Below are 20,252 nucleotides of genomic sequence, written 5' to 3' on the forward strand. Positions count from 1 at the left end.
AACCTATGAACCCCAGGTTGCTAAAGTGGAGCACACAAACCTAACCACTACGCCAGTAGGCTGTTCCTGAATTTCTTCATTTTTAAAAAATTTTAGTTCTCTCTCCTCTTCCACCAGAATCATTCCTAGATTTATATCTTCCAGCTCACTAATTCTCTCTTCCATATGGTCTGCTCTATTTCCAATGCTTTCTAATTTATTCTTCATCTCATTTATTGTGTTCTTCAGCTCCAGAATTTCTATTTGGTTCTTTTTTAGAGTTTCAATCTCTTTGGAGAAGTACTCTTTCTGTTCATTAATTTTATTCCCAAGCTCATTGAACTGTCTTTCTGAGTTTTCTGGTAACTCATTGAGTTTCTTCATGAAACTATTTTGAATTCCCTGTCAGTTAAATCACAATCTTTCATGACTTCAAGTTTGGTGTCTGGAGATTTGTCATTTTCTTTCTGTGCTTCCGTGTTACTGTAGTTCTTCATAGTGCTTAAAGAGTTGTTCCTCTGACACATTTGTGGTCACAAACACTTTTCTTATTTGGGTAAGGCTTTGTTTACTTGGATTCTGAGCTGCTAGTGGTTGTATTTGAGAGCCTGTGCTTTCCAGCCTCCAGTGCTTCTGCCAGAGGCATCATCAGTGCCTTCATTGTGCTGCTTATGTCTCTGAGGTTGCTGGTATCTTGCTGCTTAAAATGTCACTGCAGTCACAGGTGTCACCATTGGGATCACCAGGCTGTGAGCACCTCTGCTGCTTCCAGGGTCACCTGGCTCATGGCTTCCCCCACTGCAGTGGTGGGGGGGGAGTTGGAGCTGGGGTCATTGGCACCTCTATTACATCTTGGTTTGTTGAGTCTGCAGGCTTCACTGCTATGGGGGTGGGCGAAGTTGTGGGCGCCCCTGCAGCTTGGGGGTACTGGGGCTGTGGGCTCCACTGTTGCTATTACCTTGCTCTCCATGAGCCTGGGTACTGTTGCCATGTGCATTGCCTGCACTGATGCTCCTGGGTTATCTGAGGGTGCTGGCAATGCCATTGCCAGGGGCGCTGAATTCACTGCCAGGGGACGGTGTCACTGCTGCAGCCAAGTGGGCCAGAGTCATGGGCAATACTACCACTGCCACAGGTGAGGTGTACCTGGGTTGCAAGTGCTGCCAGAGTTCCTGAAGCCTCTAGTCTCCAGTGCCTGCATGGCTCCTGGAACCTTAGGTCATGGGCACTGCTGCCACTGCTGGGGGCCTGGGATCTTGTATGCAGCCCTTGCTGCTGGCAGGGCCAGTGTTGGGGGTGCTGCTACCAGGGGCCGGGTCATGGGCACCACTGCAGTTCCTAAAGCCTCAGGTTGTGGGCACTACCCACCACTGCTGTGGGTGAGGAAGGGGCTGAGTCATGAGTGTGACTGCAGTTCCTGCAGCCTCTTGTCTCAGGTGTTGGCACGATTTCTGGAACTTCAGGTTATGGGCACTGCTGCTGTTGCTGGGAGTATAGGGGTCTTGGATGCAGCCCTTGCTGCTGGAAGAGCCAGAACTGAAGGCACTGCTGCTGGGGAAGGGGGAGGGGACTGGGTCACAGGTATCATCACAGATCCCAGAGCCACCAGTTGCATGCCCTGCAGTGATTCCTGGAGCCTCTGGGAGCATGGGCTGCCTAGATTCATGGGGCCTCCATTTGTAAGCATTACCTCAGTTTCTGTGACCTCTGGTCACAGGTGCAGCTGCAGTTCCTTGAACCTCTGGTCTCGGGAGCTGCCATCGCTGCTCCCCTGGTTCCATTGGCTCCAGGAGGTTGAGTCTACCCATCTTCAAATGTATAGATGTATGGATCTCTCAGGTGTTCTGCTGGTGTGCTGTGCAGAGAGTCCTTTGTTGGTCTATGGATGTCCTACTGGTTGTACCTTAGAGGGAGGAGACAAGAGGGCAACTCACTCTGCTATGATGTTGTCCACATAGTCCTTTTTAATAATGGCAATATTCAAATTAAGACTTGGACTTGAGTTTGGTTTTCATCTTCAGAATTTCAGAACATCCTCCATTGTTATTAGTTTTAAATTTCTACTTTTTAGAAGTTAAAGTATATGATAAAAATAAAACAATATATGTTAAAAAATGTCTTCTTTCCATATATGCTCCCTAATTCTCCTCCCCAGAGGCATCCTTTGATACTAATTTCAAATATATCTTTTCAGAAAAGTTCTATGCACATAAAGTATTTATACACCTCCTCTTGTGAAAAAACAGAAATGATAGTATTATACACAGTGTTCTGTCCATTGTTATTTTGCTTAACAATGTATCTTGAAGATGATTCTGTATTGGCACATAGAGGGTTTGCATTCTTGTTATTATAACTGCTTAGCATTGAATCATCTGGATGCACTCTAATTTTTTTAACCTCTCCCCCAATACTGGCCATTTAGGTTGTTCCCAACATTTTGTTCTTTTAAACAATGTGGCAATAAAAAAAATCATGCATTTATCATTTTGCACATACGTGACTATATCTGTAGAATTACCAGAAGTGAAAGTTTTTACTTTTTATTTTGGTTTTATAGAATTTTTTTCTTGATTACCAAAGTATATACTTATTATTTAAAAAAAAATATGTAAGGCGAAAAGGAGCAAAAAATAGTCCATCACACAGATGCAAACACTGTTAATATTTTATTCTGTTTCTTTCCAATCCTGCTTCCTCCCTTCTACGGGCTTTGAAGTCAAACAGTCCAAACTTTTGCTCTACTAACAATTAGCCATCTGACCTTGGGCTAATTATTCATTATCTCTGAGGCTTAGTTTCCTCATCTGTAAAATAGGCAGTACCTACTTACGCTATGTGAGTGAACTGGAACATAGTATAGTATAGTAATTGTCTCTTTTAGAAACTCAGCTTTATTAAGTATAATTTATACAGTATAAAAGTCCTATTTTTTGATATTGAGTTTTATACACTTTGACAAACATATATAACCATGGAACCACTACCACAATCAAGCTATAGAGAATTTCTGGCACTAGGCAATAACTAATCTAATTTCTGTCTCTATGAATTTGTCTATCCTGGACTTTTCATATAAATAGAATCATACAGTATGTTGTCTTTTGTAACTGGCTTCTTTCAATTAACATAATATTTTCAAGGTTCATCCATGTTGTAACATACCAGTACTTTGTTCCTGTTTATTGCTAAATAATAAACTCCATTGTATGGATATACCATATTTTATTTATCCATCAGTTGATGGACATTTGGATTGTTTCCTCATTTCACTATTATGAATAATGCAGCTATGAACATTCACATATAAGTTTTTTGTGGGGACATATGATTTCAAAGCTCTTGAGTATACAGCTAGGATTGAAATTGCTGGGTTGTATTGTATTCTGTTTAACATTTTAAGGAACTGTCAAACTGTTTTATTAAGGCTGCTGAACCACATAAATTCCCACCAGCAATCCATGAGGGTTTCTTCCACTACCCATTCCATATTTCCTCAGTCCTCAGCAAGCATCTCAGCTGGTTGTGGCTTTTTGTCTGGTTGGGCGAACCAAATCTTCATTCCTGAAGGGTCTGGGTCATTAGTAGTCCTGCTTGTATTGGGTTGTAGTTTTTCTATAGATTTTTTTCACGGAGCATGGCAGTAATAACAAACACTCTAAGGAATCTCTTGTATTCCAGACATAGTCTTCTTTACCTCCATTGTGGAGTAGTAGTCCAATTTCCCCTTGGTAGTCAGGATCCATCACCTCAGCCAGCACAGTAACTCCCTTCTTTGCCTACTAATTCAGAGACATGGGGAGCCCAAAGTGGCTGGGTGGCAGTCTTAGCTTCCAATTCAATGAAAAATTGTTGTAACTTCTGGTGAAAGCATTCCTTTCTTTAGAAGTAAGACCTCTAGGCCAGCAGCGTATAAAGTCAAGGGAACAGGAAGCAAAAATTTTGCTACTAGATCACTAGGAGTAATAATTAGAGGTACGACTCCCATTTCCCCTCCTTTCCTGCACCTGTGAATCTTGCCTACGGTAGAAAGAGCACCATATATTGGACAGTGACTCAGAACACATTCAGCCTCCTGAGAACCTTGCCCCAACTCTGCAAAGTATTGCTACCTAGCTGACATGGTAACTGAGTCTTCAAAAGGCCATTCCACCATTCTATCAAGCCAGCTGCTTCAGGATTATGAGGAACATGATAAGACCAATGAATTCCATGAGTACAGGCCCACTGTTGCCCTTCATTTGTTGTGAAGTGAGTTCCTTGATCAGAAGCAACAACAGTGGATAAGGCATTCTGTAAGTCCATAGATGGTAGTTTTGGCAGAAGCCTTGTGTGCAGGGAAGGCAAATCTGTATCTAGAGTAAGCATCTATTATAGTAATAACAAAAAAACTGCCCTTTCCATGATGAAAGTGGTTCAATGTAATCAACCTGCCACCAGGTAGCTGGCTGATTACCCCGGGAATGGTGCCACATTGTGGGCTCAGTCTTAGTCTCTGCTGCTGGCAGACTGGGCACTCAGGAGTGGCTGTAGCCAAGTTGGCCTTGGTGAGTGGAAGTCCATTTTGCTGGCTCCATACATAACCTCCATCCCTGCCACCACGGCCACTTTGTTCAGGAGCCAATTGGCAGATGGCAGGAGTGACTGGGGAAAGAAACTGACTGGTATCCACAAAATGTATCATTCTGTCCACTTGATTATTAAAATCATCCTCTACTGAGGTCACCCTTTGGTAAACATTCACATGGAACACAAATATCTTTACGTTTTTCACCCATTCAGAGAGGTCTATCCACATACCTCTTTCCTAAGCCTCATTGTCACCAATTTTCCAATCATGTTCCTTCCAAGTGCCTGACCATCTAGCCAAACAATTGGACACAGCCTATGAATACATAATATTCAGTACAGAATATACAATTGCACATCTGGCCATTTCTCCTTCCAAGCAAAATGAACAACTAGGTGCACTGCTCAAAGTTCTGCCCACTGGGAAGATTTCCCTTCACAATTGTCCTTTAGGGATGTCCTGGAAAGGAAACCACTTTTGGGTGGTTCTTGTGTATTGTGTAGAACCATCTATAAACCAGGCCCAAGTTTTCTCTTCCTCTGTCAAATGATTACAAGGAACTTCTCATGAGGCTATAGGTACAGGCTGGGAGAGACAAGGTAGTGTAGCAGGAGTGGAGACCATAGGCATTTGGGCCTCTACTTCATGTAACTGACTTCTGCCTTCAGGGCCTGCTTGAGACCAATCTTGTACATACCTCTTTCACTTGATGATGAAGTGGTGCTATGCGCACCCAACTTTATGGCTTGGTGGGTCAGACAACAAACACCCAGTTCATGCAGGGTCACACAATAACTTTATGGCCCATGGTTAATTGTTCAGCCTTTACTAAAGCCCAGCTGCAAGCTAAAAGCTGTTTCTCAAAAGCAGAGTAGTTATCTGCAGAGGATGCCAGGGCTTTGCTACAAAATCCTAAGGGTCTGCACTGTGACTCACCTATAGCGGCCTGCCAAAGGCTCTAAACAGCATCCCTATCTGCCACTGACACTACAAGCAACATTGAATCTGCCAGATCATATGGACCAAGTGGCAGAGCAGCTTGCACAGCAGCCTGTGCCTGTTGCAGAGCCTTCTCTTATTCTGGGTCCCACTCAAAATTAGCAGCTTTTCAGGTCACTTGGTAAATGGGCCAGAGTAGCACACATAAATGAGGAATATGTTGCCTCCAAAATCCAAAGAGGCCCACTAGGCATGGTGCCTCTTTCTGGTTGTAGGAGGGGCCAGGTGCAAAAACTTATACTTACCTTAGAAGGGGTATCTTGACATGCCCCACATCACTGCACCCTTAGAAATGTCAATGAAGTAGAAAGTCCCAGAATTTTTGTCAGATTTATTTCCCAACCTCTGACAAACAAATGTCTTACTTATGAGTCTAGAATAGTTGCTAATTCTTGTTCACTAGGTCCAATAACATAATGTCATCAGTGTAATAGAGCAGTGTGAGGTCTTTTAGAAGAAAAAGCAATCAAGATCCCTGCAAATTAAATTATAACATAGGGCTGGAGAGTTGATATACTCCTGAGGCAGGACAATTAAGGTGTATTGTTGGCCTTGCCAGCTGAAAGCAAATTTCTTCTGTGGGTCTTTATTAACAAGTATGGAGAAAAAACATTTGTCAGATAAATAGCTGAAAACCAGGTACCAGAGGATATGTTAATTGCTCAAGCAATAAAACCACAACTGGTACAGCATCTGCAATTGGAGTCACCACCTGGTTAAGCTTGTGATAATCCACTGTCATTCTCCAAACTCCATCTGTTTCTTACACAAGCCAAACAGATGAGTTGAATGGGGATGTGATGGGAATCACCACCCCTTCATCTTCAATCCTTGATGGTGGCACTAATCTCTGCAATCCTTCCAGGAATGTTGCTTTTGATTTACTATTTTCCCAGGTAGAGGCAGTTCTCGTGGCTTCCACCTGGCCTGTCCCACCATAATAGCCCTTACTTCATAGCTCAGGGAACCAATGTGGGGATTCTGCCAGTTGCTGTGAATGTCTATTGCAATTATGCATTCTGGAACTGGGGAGATAACCACAAAATGGTGCACTTGGCGCACCACTAGCCCCTTCTGGTGGGTCCTTGAACCCAATATGAGACAGACTTGAGCTAAAAATCCATTGATCACCTGACCTCCATAAGCCCATGCTCTATCTGGTGGACCAAAGTGATGTTTTGGGTATGCTGGAATTAGATCAGAGCCTGTGTCCAATAATCCCTAATTATTTCCTTTTCCCCAAGGCACAGTCACCGCAGTAAAAAGCTACAGGTCCCTTTTGGTGGAAGGCTGGAAGAAAGATTAACAATAGAAAATTCTGGCAGTGTAGGGGGGTCTTCCTCAAAGGGACTCAGCCTCTCCTTCATTCAAGGGGTTTTGGATCTGTAAACTGGCTCAAGTCTGGGAATTTATTAGGGGCTATGACTCTGTTTTTATGATTCAAGTTAGACTTTTGTTTACTTGACCTAGAACTCTTCTGTTTATACAGATTAAGTAAGAATTTAGTAGACTTCTCATATATTTCACGTCTAGGAATATCATGACCAACTAGCGAATGCCATAGGTCTCTGTGAGTCAGAGTAGTCTGATTCTGCTTTGACTCTGTTGTCTATTATTGTAACCATGCCCACCTTGCCTTTGGCAACTAAGTGTACCACTCGGCCCCTGCCATCCTGCCATCCAATTATCCCCACTGTATTTAGGCTTCATAATTCAATGGCAGCAGTTCCCATTGTAATTGCTCCCCTCCCCCAGATTTATTGACATATAATTGACATATATCATTATGTAAGTTAAGATGTACAATGTAATGATTTGATATATGTATATATTGCGAAATGATTACCACAATAAGGTTAGTTAACACATCCATCACCTCACATAGTTACAATATTTTTTTTCTTGTGGTAAGAACATTTAAGATTTACTTTCTTAATAACTTTCAAAATATACAATACAATGTTAACTACAGTCACCATATGTACATTACATCCCCAGAACTTATTCATCTTATAACTAGAAGTTTGTATCCTTTGACTACTTTCACCCATTTCATTTACCCTCCCCACCCACCCCCCTACACCAGTCCCTGGCAACCAATCTGTCTTCTGTTTCTATGAGTTCAGTTTTTTAGATTCCACACATAAATGAGATCATACAATATTCATCTTTGTTTGCTTATTTCACTTAGCATAATGCCGTCAAGGTCCATCCACGTTGTTGCAAACAGAAGGATTTCCTTCTTTTTTATGGCTAAACAATATTCCATTATATATATATACACACACCACATTTTCTTTATCCATTCATTCACTGATGGACATTAAAGTTGGTTATTGTCAATAATGCTGCAATTAACATGGGTGTGCAGATATCTATTCAAGATAGTGATTTCATTTCCTTCAGATATATACCCGGAAGCCACTGTAATTTCTGACCTACAAAGAAGAGTGCTCACAGAGGTTTTCAAGTATGCTGGGGCTCCCCTCACAAATTTATTTCTCCCAGTTGGGATGAAAGGTGTGTCTTCTGGACCCTCATAGGGTGGGTGAGTAGGTTTCAAATGATAAACCCACTTTAACATTCCAATCTTTCTAAGTCTTCGGATTTCTTCCACTATTTGTATACCAAGGCAGTTCTTGCATTTCAACTTCATTTAGAGGAGACCACCTTCCAGTTCATGTTTCAGTAAACCAACCAAGCAAACTGTGAAGTCCTTTCTAATCCCCCCCAAACTGCAACATTAAATATAGAATCTTTGTTTGGTGGACCTTATCAATAAATTCAGCCTGATGCAACTTAATGTTCCTTCCACCACTATCCACACCCTTAATATCCATCCCACATATATTCCCCAGTTTTCTGTCTACATAAATTAGAAAAATCATGTAGCTCCTTTGGAGTGTAGCACACCTCTTCATGGGTCAGAATTTGCACCTCATCTTTTGGGGTCTTCTGGGACTTGGGTCTACTTATAGATCTAAAAGCAAAGAGGAGTGGTAAGGGTGGGTCTGGAGGAGGATTAGGTGTGTCTTGCAAGGCATTTACCTCAGGAGAAGCTTTACAGTTTCCTCAGCAAAGCAAAGTAAACCTCTTCAGATGTGGATGAAATAGCTGCTTCTACTGGCACAGAAGACTCATCAGAATTTAGCGGATTCAACATCCCAAGCTTCATCAGTATTGTCCCATATGACCCCATCCCAGTTTTCAGGATTCTGTTCCTTCCCAATCAATGCCCTCATGTTAACAGCAGACACTCTGCAAGTTTGGGAATTCAATCTGTGTTGTAACTCAGCCACTCACAGGATGAGACACTGGGTTTGGTTTTCAGCAATCTCAGCTTTGCAGCTACAGGAGACAAGGGTTTCTTTCAGGGCAGAGACTTTCAGGTCATTTATGTAGCCCTTGAGCTGAGAATTCAAATCCCAGATCTCATCCTTTCCCTTCCCCACTTCGTCCAGCCCAACTGGAGCAACTAGCCAATCTCATTATAATAGTTAGTTTGACAAAAATGTTCTAAGGTATTTCATCAGGAGTATCTAGTGGTGATATTTTGTGCATCTCTATTGCCACATCATGCCATGGACTATCAGCGCTCTCTTTACTACTGGAAATACAGTCATTAGTGACTTGAAATCTAATCAGATTAGAGAAGGAATTTCAGAAAACCCTGGAACAAATTCTGAAAACTATTCAGAAACAGACCCAATAGAATATATATATAGTGATTTCATTTCCTTCAGATATATACCCAGAAGCCACTGTAATTTATGTATATATAGAGAGAGGGAGAGAGAGAGAGACAGAGGCAGAGAGACACAGAGATAGAAAGTAAACTCATGCATGTATCCAAAGATCATCTCTATCCTTACTTCTAGCATCATAGATAACTTTTGCATGTTTTTGAAATTGATGTATATATATACGCAGTATGTACGCTTTTGTGTATGGTTTTTTCCACTCAATGTAATGTTTCTGAGATTTAATCATGTTGGTGAATACAACAGTTCTTTCATTTTCATTGCTGTTTTAGTTTAACATTATATGAATATACCATAATTTATTTATCCATTCTGTTAATGGTAAGGTTTTCAATATGAGACTATTATAAATAATATTGCTATATATGTTCTTTTTTATATACTGTGCATATTTCTGCATTTCTACATATATACATTTCTGTGCAGTACATACCTAATAGTAAACTAGCAACACATAGTGAATACGAATTTCCAAATTTAATAAAAACTGCTGAACAGATTTCTAAAGTTATACAATTTTATACTACTTCTAGTAGTCAACGAGAGTTCCAATTACTCCACATTCTAGCTAACACTTTCTTTTGTTTTTTCCTCCTAATTTTTAAAAATTAGTCCTTCTCAGGGGCTGGCCCCATGGCCTAGTGGTTAAGTTTGACACACTTCACTTTCGTGGCCGGGGTTTGCTTCCTAGGTGCGGAGCTACGCCACTCATCAGCAGCCATGCTGTGGGGGTGACCCACATACAAAATAGAGGAAGATTGGCACAGATGTTAGCTCAGGGCAAATCTTCCTTAGCAAAAAAAAAAAAAAAAAAAAATTAGCCCTTCTAATGTGTATGTGTATAATGTACAGTATATTGCAGTTTTAATTTGTGTTTTCCTGTTTACTAATGGTGTTCAGTATTTTCACGTGTCTACTGGCCATTTGCATGGCCTCTCTTGTGGAGTGCCCTTCTACATTTTTCTTTGAGCTGTCTTTTTTTTTAATTGATTTGTAGGAGTTTAAAATATATATATTCTAAATTCAATCCCATTGTTATACACATATATGTTTCTACTTTCTGGCTTGTTTTGTTCTTTTATTTATTTATTTATTTATTTATAATTTTTATTTATTTAATTTTTCCCCCCAAAGCCCCCGTAGATAGTTGTATGTCATAGCTGCACATCCTTCTAGTTGCTGTATGTGGGATGTGGCCCCAGCATGGCCGGAGAAGCGGTGCGTCAGTGCGCGCCCGGGATCCGAACCCGGGCCACCAGCAGCGGAGCGCGCGCACTCAACCGCCAAGTTTCTGGCTTGTTTTGAAACTCACAATGGTGTATTTTGATGAATAAAATTTCTTAATTTAGGTGCAGTCCCATTTATCCCACTTTTCCTTTATAAGTTTTGTTGTCCTGTTGAAGAAGCCTTTCCCTATGGCATATTATAAATCTGTATTATATTTTCCTTTCACATTTAGACCTACAATTCACCTAGAATTTATTTTTGTGTATGGTGTAGTGTAGGGGTCAAGATTCATTTTGTATATTTGGATATCCAATTGTCCCAATACATTTTGTTGAACAGGTCATTCTTCCCACACTGCTCAGCTGTGTGACCTTTTTCATAAATCAATCATCCATATGAGTGTAGGGCTGACTCTAGATTCTCTGCTCTGTTCCTCTGGTATATTTGGCTATCCTGGCAGAAACACAATATTCCCTTAATTACTGTAGCTTTATAATAAATCTTGTTATCCACTAGAGTAAGTTCTCCTGGCTTTTTTTCTTCTTCAACATTTTCTTCAATATTCTTGGCCTTTGCATCTCCAAATAAAATTTAGAATTAGCTTGTAAATTTTTACAAAAAAAAAATGCTAGTAATTTTTATTGGGATTGTATTGAATCTATAGATCACTTTGGGGAAAATTGATTCCCTTAATTTTAATCAATTAATATGAATTCCAAGTTTTAAATCCATTAATCCAAGTCTTTAATCCATTAATATGCTATGTCCTTCCATTTATTTAGGTCTTAATAACTTTTCTTTACTTTTTGATGAAATAGGTTTGCACATTTTTCCTTTGATTTATTCTTAAAAACTTGATATACTTGATGTTACTTTGAATTAAGTCATTTAAAATTATATTTTCTAATTATTAATTGCAGGTAGAAGGAATACATTGAGGTACCTGATGATTTTGCTAAATTCAAATAGTTTCTGTTTTATTTTGGATTTTCTACATGCATAATTATGTCATCTGCAAATAACACTTTTTTCATTCTAATCATTATACATTTTATTTCATTTATTTGTTTGTTTGTTTATTTCCTTACTTTACTGGCTAGAACACATTACAATGTTAAGTTTAAGTGGTAAGAGTGGTAAGATTGGGAACCACATCTGGTTCCCAATCTCAGAGGGAGAGCTTTATTTTACCATGAAGTATGATGTTTGCTACAGAATTCTGGTACTCTTTATTAGATTAAGGAAGTTCCTGTCTAATACTAGTTTGCAAAAAGTATTGACCTTGGATGTTGAGTTTTATCAAATGCATTATTCTGTATCTTTTCCTACAACCATGTATGTTTTTTTTTCTTTATTATAATAAAATGAATTGTAATTCTTACTTCTCAAATGTTAAAACAACTCATGTTCTTGGAATAAACCCAACTTGTTTTTGTGATGAATTATCATTTTTATATATCTTGGATTTGATTTACTAATTTTTTGCTTAGGATTTTACATCTACGTTTATAAGAGGTAGTGACAGTATACATTTTTTTATTTTATTTATATTTCCTCATAACAACAACAATAGTTTCATGCTTCTTGCCAACAAGATCCCATTTGCACAAATGAAAATGTTCTCACTTGCTGTGAACTGAATTGTGTCTCCCCCAAAATTCACGTTAAAATACGCACCCCCAGTGTGCCTGTATTTGGAGATAGGGTCTTGAGGAAATAATTAAGGTTAAATGAAGTTATAAGAGTGGGGCCCTAATGTGATAGGACTGATGGCTTTATAAGAAGAGGAAGAGATCTCTCTCTCTCTCTCTCTCTCTCTCTCTCTCTCTCTCTCTCTCTCTCTCTCTCAACAGGCATGCATTGAGAAAAGGCCATATGAGGACAAAGTGAGAGGTAGCCGTCTACAAATGAGGAAGAGAGCTCTCACCAGAAACTGAACTTCCTGGCACCTTGATAATGGACTTCTAGCCTTCAGAACGGTGAGAAAATAATTATTTGTTGTTTAAGCCACTCAGTCTGTGGTATTCTGTTATAGCAACCTGAACAGACTAAAATATCACCTACATCACAAAAGCAGAGACATAAAATGCCACGAGTTACATATCCATCTCTGGGTGTTGTTAATTGCTTTCCTAGCTCATTTACAACCCCACCTAAATATTATATAATACAAGACTAAATTGTAAAGTTAACAACCATGAAAATTCTTCATACCAAGTAATACAGAAAAGAAGGATAATGGAAAAAAATATTTAAAATATGAAAATTCATACATAACAAGCAAGTAAAAAAATATGCCTAGCTGCTATAATCATTTCCATTTTTGGTTACAAGGCTATAGTTGATACTTACAACTTCATTTTTCTAATTCCAATCCCATGGTTTCTGGGCCCTTAGCCAGCACCTAAATTAGTTATAAATTTTACTTGATGGAGTAATTTGAAGTTTCATTTCTGAAGTGTCTGAATTCTTAATGGTTCTGTCTTTGCTGGGTTGCAGTACTTTTGTTAACTTTTATTAATGGATAGGGAAGTAGTAAGAGGTGCCCCAGAAAAAATCTTCTCACTTCCAGATATTCTTCTCTAATGCCATTTCATAATAGAAACCAACTTACCACTTCCTTGGTAATCAGAATCAATTTCTCCAACTAGTTTCTTTTAGTTCAGGGACATAAGGACCCTGAAATGGCCAGATGGCACTCTCTACTTCTGACCCAATTATCCTTTCTTGTGTCTCCTGGTGGAAGCGTTCCTTTCTTGGGAAGTCCCTTTAAGCCAGCAGAAGCCAAATGTGTAAGAATTAGAAGCAAAAATTCTGGGAGTGGGTTATTAGGTTTAACAGTGAGCCACTCCCATATCTCTCTCTTCATTTTCAGACCCATATATTACGGCAGTTAGAGAAAGGGCATCATATACTGGATGTTGCCTCTAGCATATTCTGTATCATAATGTCCAATCTCATAGAATGTTGTCTCTTCACTGCACCATATCGAATCTTCAGGAAGCTATTCCAATATCTCTCTCTTGCTAGATGCTTCTTAGTAATAGGCTACATGGTAAGACCAGTGAATTCCATTATTGCTCTTCTTTTGCTGTGGATTGCTTTTCCTGATTAGAAGCAATGTTGTGTGGAATACTTTGATGATGAATAAAGTGTTTCCTATATCCATCAGAAATATTTTGGGCAGATAGATTGTAGGCAGTGAGGTCAGTCAGTCAAGAATGGAGGGGGTGACTGCTACTTCATATGCAAGGATAACAACACAAGACTTCAAGGAACATCAAAAAATCAAGGTAATGTGACATCAACAAAGGACCACAATAACTTTCCAGTAATGAACCCCAAAGAAATGGAGATCTGTGATTTACCCAATAAAGAATTCACAATGGCTATTTTACAGAAGCTCAATGAGCTACAAGAAAACACAGACAGGGCCGGCCCCATGGCTTAGCGGTTAAGTGCATGTGCTCCGCTGCTGGCGGCCCAGGTTCGGACTCCGGGTGCTCACCAACGCACTGCTTCTCCAGCCGTGCTGAGGCCGTGTCCCACATATAGCAACTGGAAGGATGTGCAGCTATGACATACAACTATCTACTGGGGCTTTGGGGGAAAAATAAATAAATAAATAAAATTATAAAAGAAAACACAGACAATTCAATGAAATTAAGAAGACAATACACAAACAAAATTAAAAGTTTAACAAAGAGATAGGAACCATAAACAACCAAACTGAAATTTTGAAGCTGAATAATACAATGAATAAAATGAAGAAGGTAATAGAGAGCATCAATATCAAAATGGCTCAAACAGAAGAAAGAATTTGTGAAGTTGAAGACAGGACCTTTGAAATTATCCAGCCAGAAGAAAATAAAGAAAAAGAAGTAAAAAAGAATGAAGAAAGCCTATGTGAACTATGGGACACTATCAAGAGAAGCAATCTGTGCATTATTTTAGTCCCAGAAGGAAAAGAGAGGGGGAAGGAGACAGAAAGCTTATTTAAAAATATAATGGCTGAGGGCCGGTCCAGTGGCATAGTGGTTAAGTTCGTGTACTCCACTTCAGTTGCCTGGAGTTCGCAGGTTCGGATCCTGGATGCAGACCTACACCATTCATCAAGCCATGCTGTGGCAGTGACCCACATACAAAATAGAGGAAGATGAGCATGGACGTTAGCTCAAGGCCAATCTTCCTCACCAAAAATACATATATATATAATCGTTGAGAACTTCCCAAATCTGGGGAGAGATCTGGAATCCCAGTACATAAAGCTCATAAGTCCACAAATAATTTAACTTGAAAAGATCTTCTCCAAGACACATTATAATAAAACTGTCAAAAATCAAAACAAAGAGAGAATCTTAAAACCAGCAAGAGAAAAAAGAGACTTGTCATTTACATGTGAACCCCCCATAAGGCTATCAGTGGATATTTTTCAGCAGAAACCTTACAGGCCAGGAGAGAGTGGGATGCTATATTCAAAGTGCTGAAAGAAAAAAAAAAAACTGCCAACCAAGAATACTTTATCCAGCAAATTTGTCTTTCACAAAGGAAGGAGAGAAAAGACATTCTCAGACAAACAAAAGCTGAGGGAGTTCATCAGACCTACCTTATAAGAAATGCTAAAAGGAATTCTTCAAGCAGAAATGAAAGGACACTAATTAATAACATGAAAAAATAGGAAAATAAACCACACGCTGGTAAAGGTAAGTATATAGTCAAATTCGGAATACTTTAATACCGTAATATAGTGCTGTGTTAATCACTTACCTCTAGTAAAAAGGTTAAATGACAAAAGTATTAAAAATAACTACAACTACAATAATTTGTTAATGAATATACAATATAAAAAGAGGTAAACTGTCACATTAAACATAAAATATGGGGGTGGAGTAAAACAGCACAGTTTTATATATGATCAAAGTTAAGTTGTTATCAGTATAAAATAGACTGTTATATCTATAAGATGGTTTATATAAACCTCATGACAATACAGGCAAAAACCTACAGTAGAGTGACAAAAGGTAAAGAGAAGACAATCAAAGCATACCACCGTGAAAAATCATCAATTTACAAAGGAAGATAGCAAGAGAGGAAGAAAGGAACAAGAGAATTATAAAACAGCCAGAAATCATTTAATAGGATGGCATTAGTAAGTCCTTACTTATCAAAAATTACTCTAAATGTAAATATATTAAACTCTCCAATCAAAAGGCACAGAGTAACTGTATAGATTAACAAACAAGACTCAATTATATGCTGCCTACAAGAGACTCATGTCAGCTTTAAGAATATACATAGCCTAAAAGTGAGGGTTTAGAAAAAGATATTCCATGCAAGTGGAAACCAAAGAGATTAGAGGTTGCTATAGGTATATCAGGCAAATAAACTTTAACTCAACACCTGTAAGAAGAGACAGAAAAGTTCATTATATAATGATAAAGGGGTGAATTCATCAAGATGATATAACTATTAAAAATATATATGCATCCAACAGTAGAGCATCTAAATATATTAAGCAAATACTAACAGATCTGAACGGAGAAACAGACAACAATACAATAGCAGGGGACTGCAATAACCCACTTTCAACAATGGATAGATCATCCAGACAGAAAACCAACAGGGAAATGTTGGATTTCCACTTTACTTTAGACTAAATGAACCTAATAGACATATACAGAACATTCCACCAAGAGCAGCAAAACACACATTCTTCTCAAGTGCACATAGAAGATTGTCAAGGATAGATCATATGTTAGGTCACAAACAAGTCTTACCAAATTTAAGAAGATTGAAATTATACCAAGTATCTTTTTTTTTTTTTTTTACCACAATGGTATGAAACTAGACATCAATAACAGGAGGAAAACTGGAAAATTCACAAATATATGGAAATTAAACAACACACTCCTGATCAACCAATGAATCAAAAAGCAATCAAAAGAGAAATAAAAAAAATCTTGAAACAAATGAAAATGGAAATACAACACACCAAAACTTATGGAATGCAGCAAAAGCAGTTCTGAGAGGGAAGTTTATAGTGATAAGTGCCTTAGAAAAAGAGAAAAATCTCAAATAAACAACCTAACTTTATACCTCAAGAGGTAGAAAAATAGGAATAAACTAAGTCCAAAGTTAGCAGAAGAAAGTAATAAGATCAGAGCAGAAATAAATGAAAGAGAGACCAGAAAAACAACACAACAAGTCAATGGAACTAAGGAACAGTTGTTTTAAAAGATAAGCAAAATTGACAAACCTTTAAGCTAGACTAACTAAGAAACAAAAAGAGAGAGAGAGGAATCAAATAACATCAGAAATGAAAGAGGAGGCATTGCAACTGATAACCACAGAAATACAAAGGATCAGAACAGACTACTATGAACAATTATATGCCAACAAATTGGATTGTCTAGGAGAAATGGATAAATTCCTAGAAACATACAACCTACTAAGACTGAGTCATGAAGAAACAGAAAATCTGAACAGATCAATAATGAGTAAGCAGATTGAATCCATAATCAAAAACCTCCCAACAAAAAAAACCCAGGACCCACTGGTTTCACTGGTGAATTCTACCAAACATTTAAAGAATTAACACCAATCCTTCCCAAACTCTTCCAAAAAACAGAAGAGGAGAGAATACTCCCAAACTCATTTTTCAAGGCCAGCATTACCCTGATACTGAAGCCAGACAAGGACACTACAAGAAAAGGAAACTACAGACCAATATCCCTGATGAATATAGATGCAAAAATTGTCAACAAAATATTAGGAAACCAAATCGAAGAGCACATTAAAAGGATCATATACCGCATTCAAGTGGGATTTATCCCTGGCATGCAAGGAAGTTTCAACATGCACAAATCAATCAATATGATACATCACATTAACAGAATGAAAGATAAAAATCATCTGATCATCTCGACAGATTTAGAAAAAAACGTGATAAAATTCAACACCTTACATGATAAAAACTCTCAAGAAAGTGGATATAGAGGGAATGTACCTCAACATAATAAAGTCCACATATGACAAGCCCACAGCAAATATCATACCCAATGGTAAAAGGTTAAAAAGTTTTCCTCTAAGATCAGAAACATGACAAAGATACTCACTCTTACCACTCCTATTCAACATAGTACTGAAAGTCCTAGTTCAAATAATTAGGCTGGAAAAAGAAATAAAAGGCATCCAAATCAGAAAGGAAGAAGTAAAACTGTCTCTGCAGATAATATGATCTTCTATATAGAAAATCCTGAAGACTCCTCCAAAAAAAAAACTAGTAGAACTAATAAACCAATTCAGTAAAATTGCAGGATACAAAATCAACATACAAAAATCAGTTTCTATACACTAACAACTATCTGAAAAAGAAATAAAGAAAACATTCCCAGTTATGATGTCATCAAAAATCATAAAATATTTAGGAATAAATTTAACCAAGGAGGTGAAAAATCTGTATGCTGAAAACTGTAAGACTTTGATGAAAGAAATTGAAGACACGAATGGAAAGACATCTCATGTTCATGGATCAGAAAATTGTTTAAATATCCATACTACACAAAGCCATATATAGGTTCAACGCAATTCCTATTAAAATTCCAATCATATTTTTCATAGAAATAGAAAAAACAATCCTAAAATTTGTATGGAACCACAAAAGACCCGGACTAGCCAAAGCAATCTTAAGCAAGAAAAATAAAGGTGGCGGCATCACACTGCCTGATTTCAAAACATATAACAAACCCATAATAATTAAAACAGTATGGTATTGGCATAAAAACAGACCAATAGAACAGAATTGTGAACCCAGAAACAGACCCTTGCATATATGGTCAACTAATATTTGACAAGGGAGCCAAGAATACTCAATGGGGAAGGGATAATCTCTTCAATAAATGGTGTTGGGAAAATTGGATAATCACATGCAAAAGAATGAAACTGGACTCCTATTTTACACCACTCACATAAATTAAGTGAAAATAGATTAAAGATTTAAACATTAGACCTGAAACTGTAAAACTCCCAGAAGAAAACATAGGGAAAAAGCTCCTTGACATGGGTCTTGGCAATGATATTTTAGTTATGACACCAAAAGCAAAAATTAACAGGTGGGACTACATCAAACTAAAAAGCTTCTGCACTGTGAAAGAAACAATCAACAAAACGAAAAGGCAATCTATGGGATAGAGAAAATATTTGCAAACCATCTACTGTATGAGTTAATATCCAAAATATATAAAGAACTCATACAATTTAATAGCAAAAAAACCCAAACAATCTGATTAAAAAATAGGCAGAGGAATCGAATAGACATTTTTCCAAAGAACACATCCAAATGGCCAGAAGGTACGTGAAAAGATGCTCAACATCACTAATCATCAGGGAAATGCAAATCAAAACCACAATGAGATATCACCATACACCTGTTAGCATTGATATTACAAAAAAGACAAGAGATAACAAGAGGTGGTAAGGATGTGGAGAAAAGGGAGCCCTTGTGCACTGTTGGTGGGAATGTAAATTGGTGGAGCCACTATGGAAAACAGTATGAAGGTTCTTCAAAAAATTAAAAATAGAACTATCATAAGATTAAGCAATCCCACTTCTAGGTATATATCCAAAAAAAAAATGAAAACAGGATATCAGAGATATCTGCTGTCCCATGTTCATTGCAGCATTATTTACAATAGCCAAGACTTGGAAACAACCTAAGTGCCCATCGACAGATGAATAGATGAAGAAAATGTGTTATGTATATATACAATGGAAATTTATTCAGACATTAAAATAAAAGGAAATCTTGCTATTTGTGACAACATGGATGGACTTTGAGGGCATTGTGCTAAGTGAGATAAGTCAGACAGAGAAAGACAAATATTGTATGATCTCATTTATATGTAGAAACTAAAAAAGCCAAACTCATAGAAATGGAGAGTAAAGTGGTGGTGACCAGGGGCTGGGGGGTGGGGGAAATGGGGAGATGTTGGTCAAAGTGTCCAAACTTCCAGTTACAAGATGAATAAGTTCTGGGGATGTAATGTACAGCATGGTGACTACAGTTAACAATACTGTTCTATATACTAGAAAGTTGCTAAGAGAGTAGATCTTAAATTTTCTTAACACACACAAAAAATGGTAATTATGTGAGGTGTTGGAGGTATTAATTAACCCTGTTATGGAAATCATTTCACTATATATATGTGTCAAGTCATCACATTGTACACCTTAAACTTACAGATGTTATATGTCAATTATATCTCAATAAAGCTGGGAAAAAATAAATTTTAAAAAAAGAAGAAAGAAGCGTAGGATAAACCCTAAGGATCTAGGAAGAGAAAAAGGAGCCTACAAAGAATTAGAAAAAGGGCCCAGAGAAACAGGGGAGAAACAAGAAGAGTGGGTGTTGTGGCAGCTAAAGAAACAAAATATTTCAAGGTGAGAGATTTCAATGGTGTCAAATGCTGCTGGGGAGGCACTAGATAACGAGGAATGATTGATTTAGCAAGAAGGAGGCCTTTGGTGATCTTGGCAAAAGTAGTTTGGTGAGGGTGGAGACCAACAGGGGAGCAGTTGGCTGAAATCTGAGGGGCGGGGAAGCAGTGGAGCAGCTGTGATCAGTGGGAAGTGTGCAAGTCAAATTCCCTGAGTTAAATTTGTAGTTCTTCCACTGCCCACAATTTCCAACCCCCACCACACCCTCACACTCATACATT

This window comes from Diceros bicornis, chromosome 16, assembly GCF_020826845.1.
Source record: "Diceros bicornis minor isolate mBicDic1 chromosome 16, mDicBic1.mat.cur, whole genome shotgun sequence".
NCBI lineage: Eukaryota > Metazoa > Chordata > Mammalia > Perissodactyla > Rhinocerotidae > Diceros > Diceros bicornis.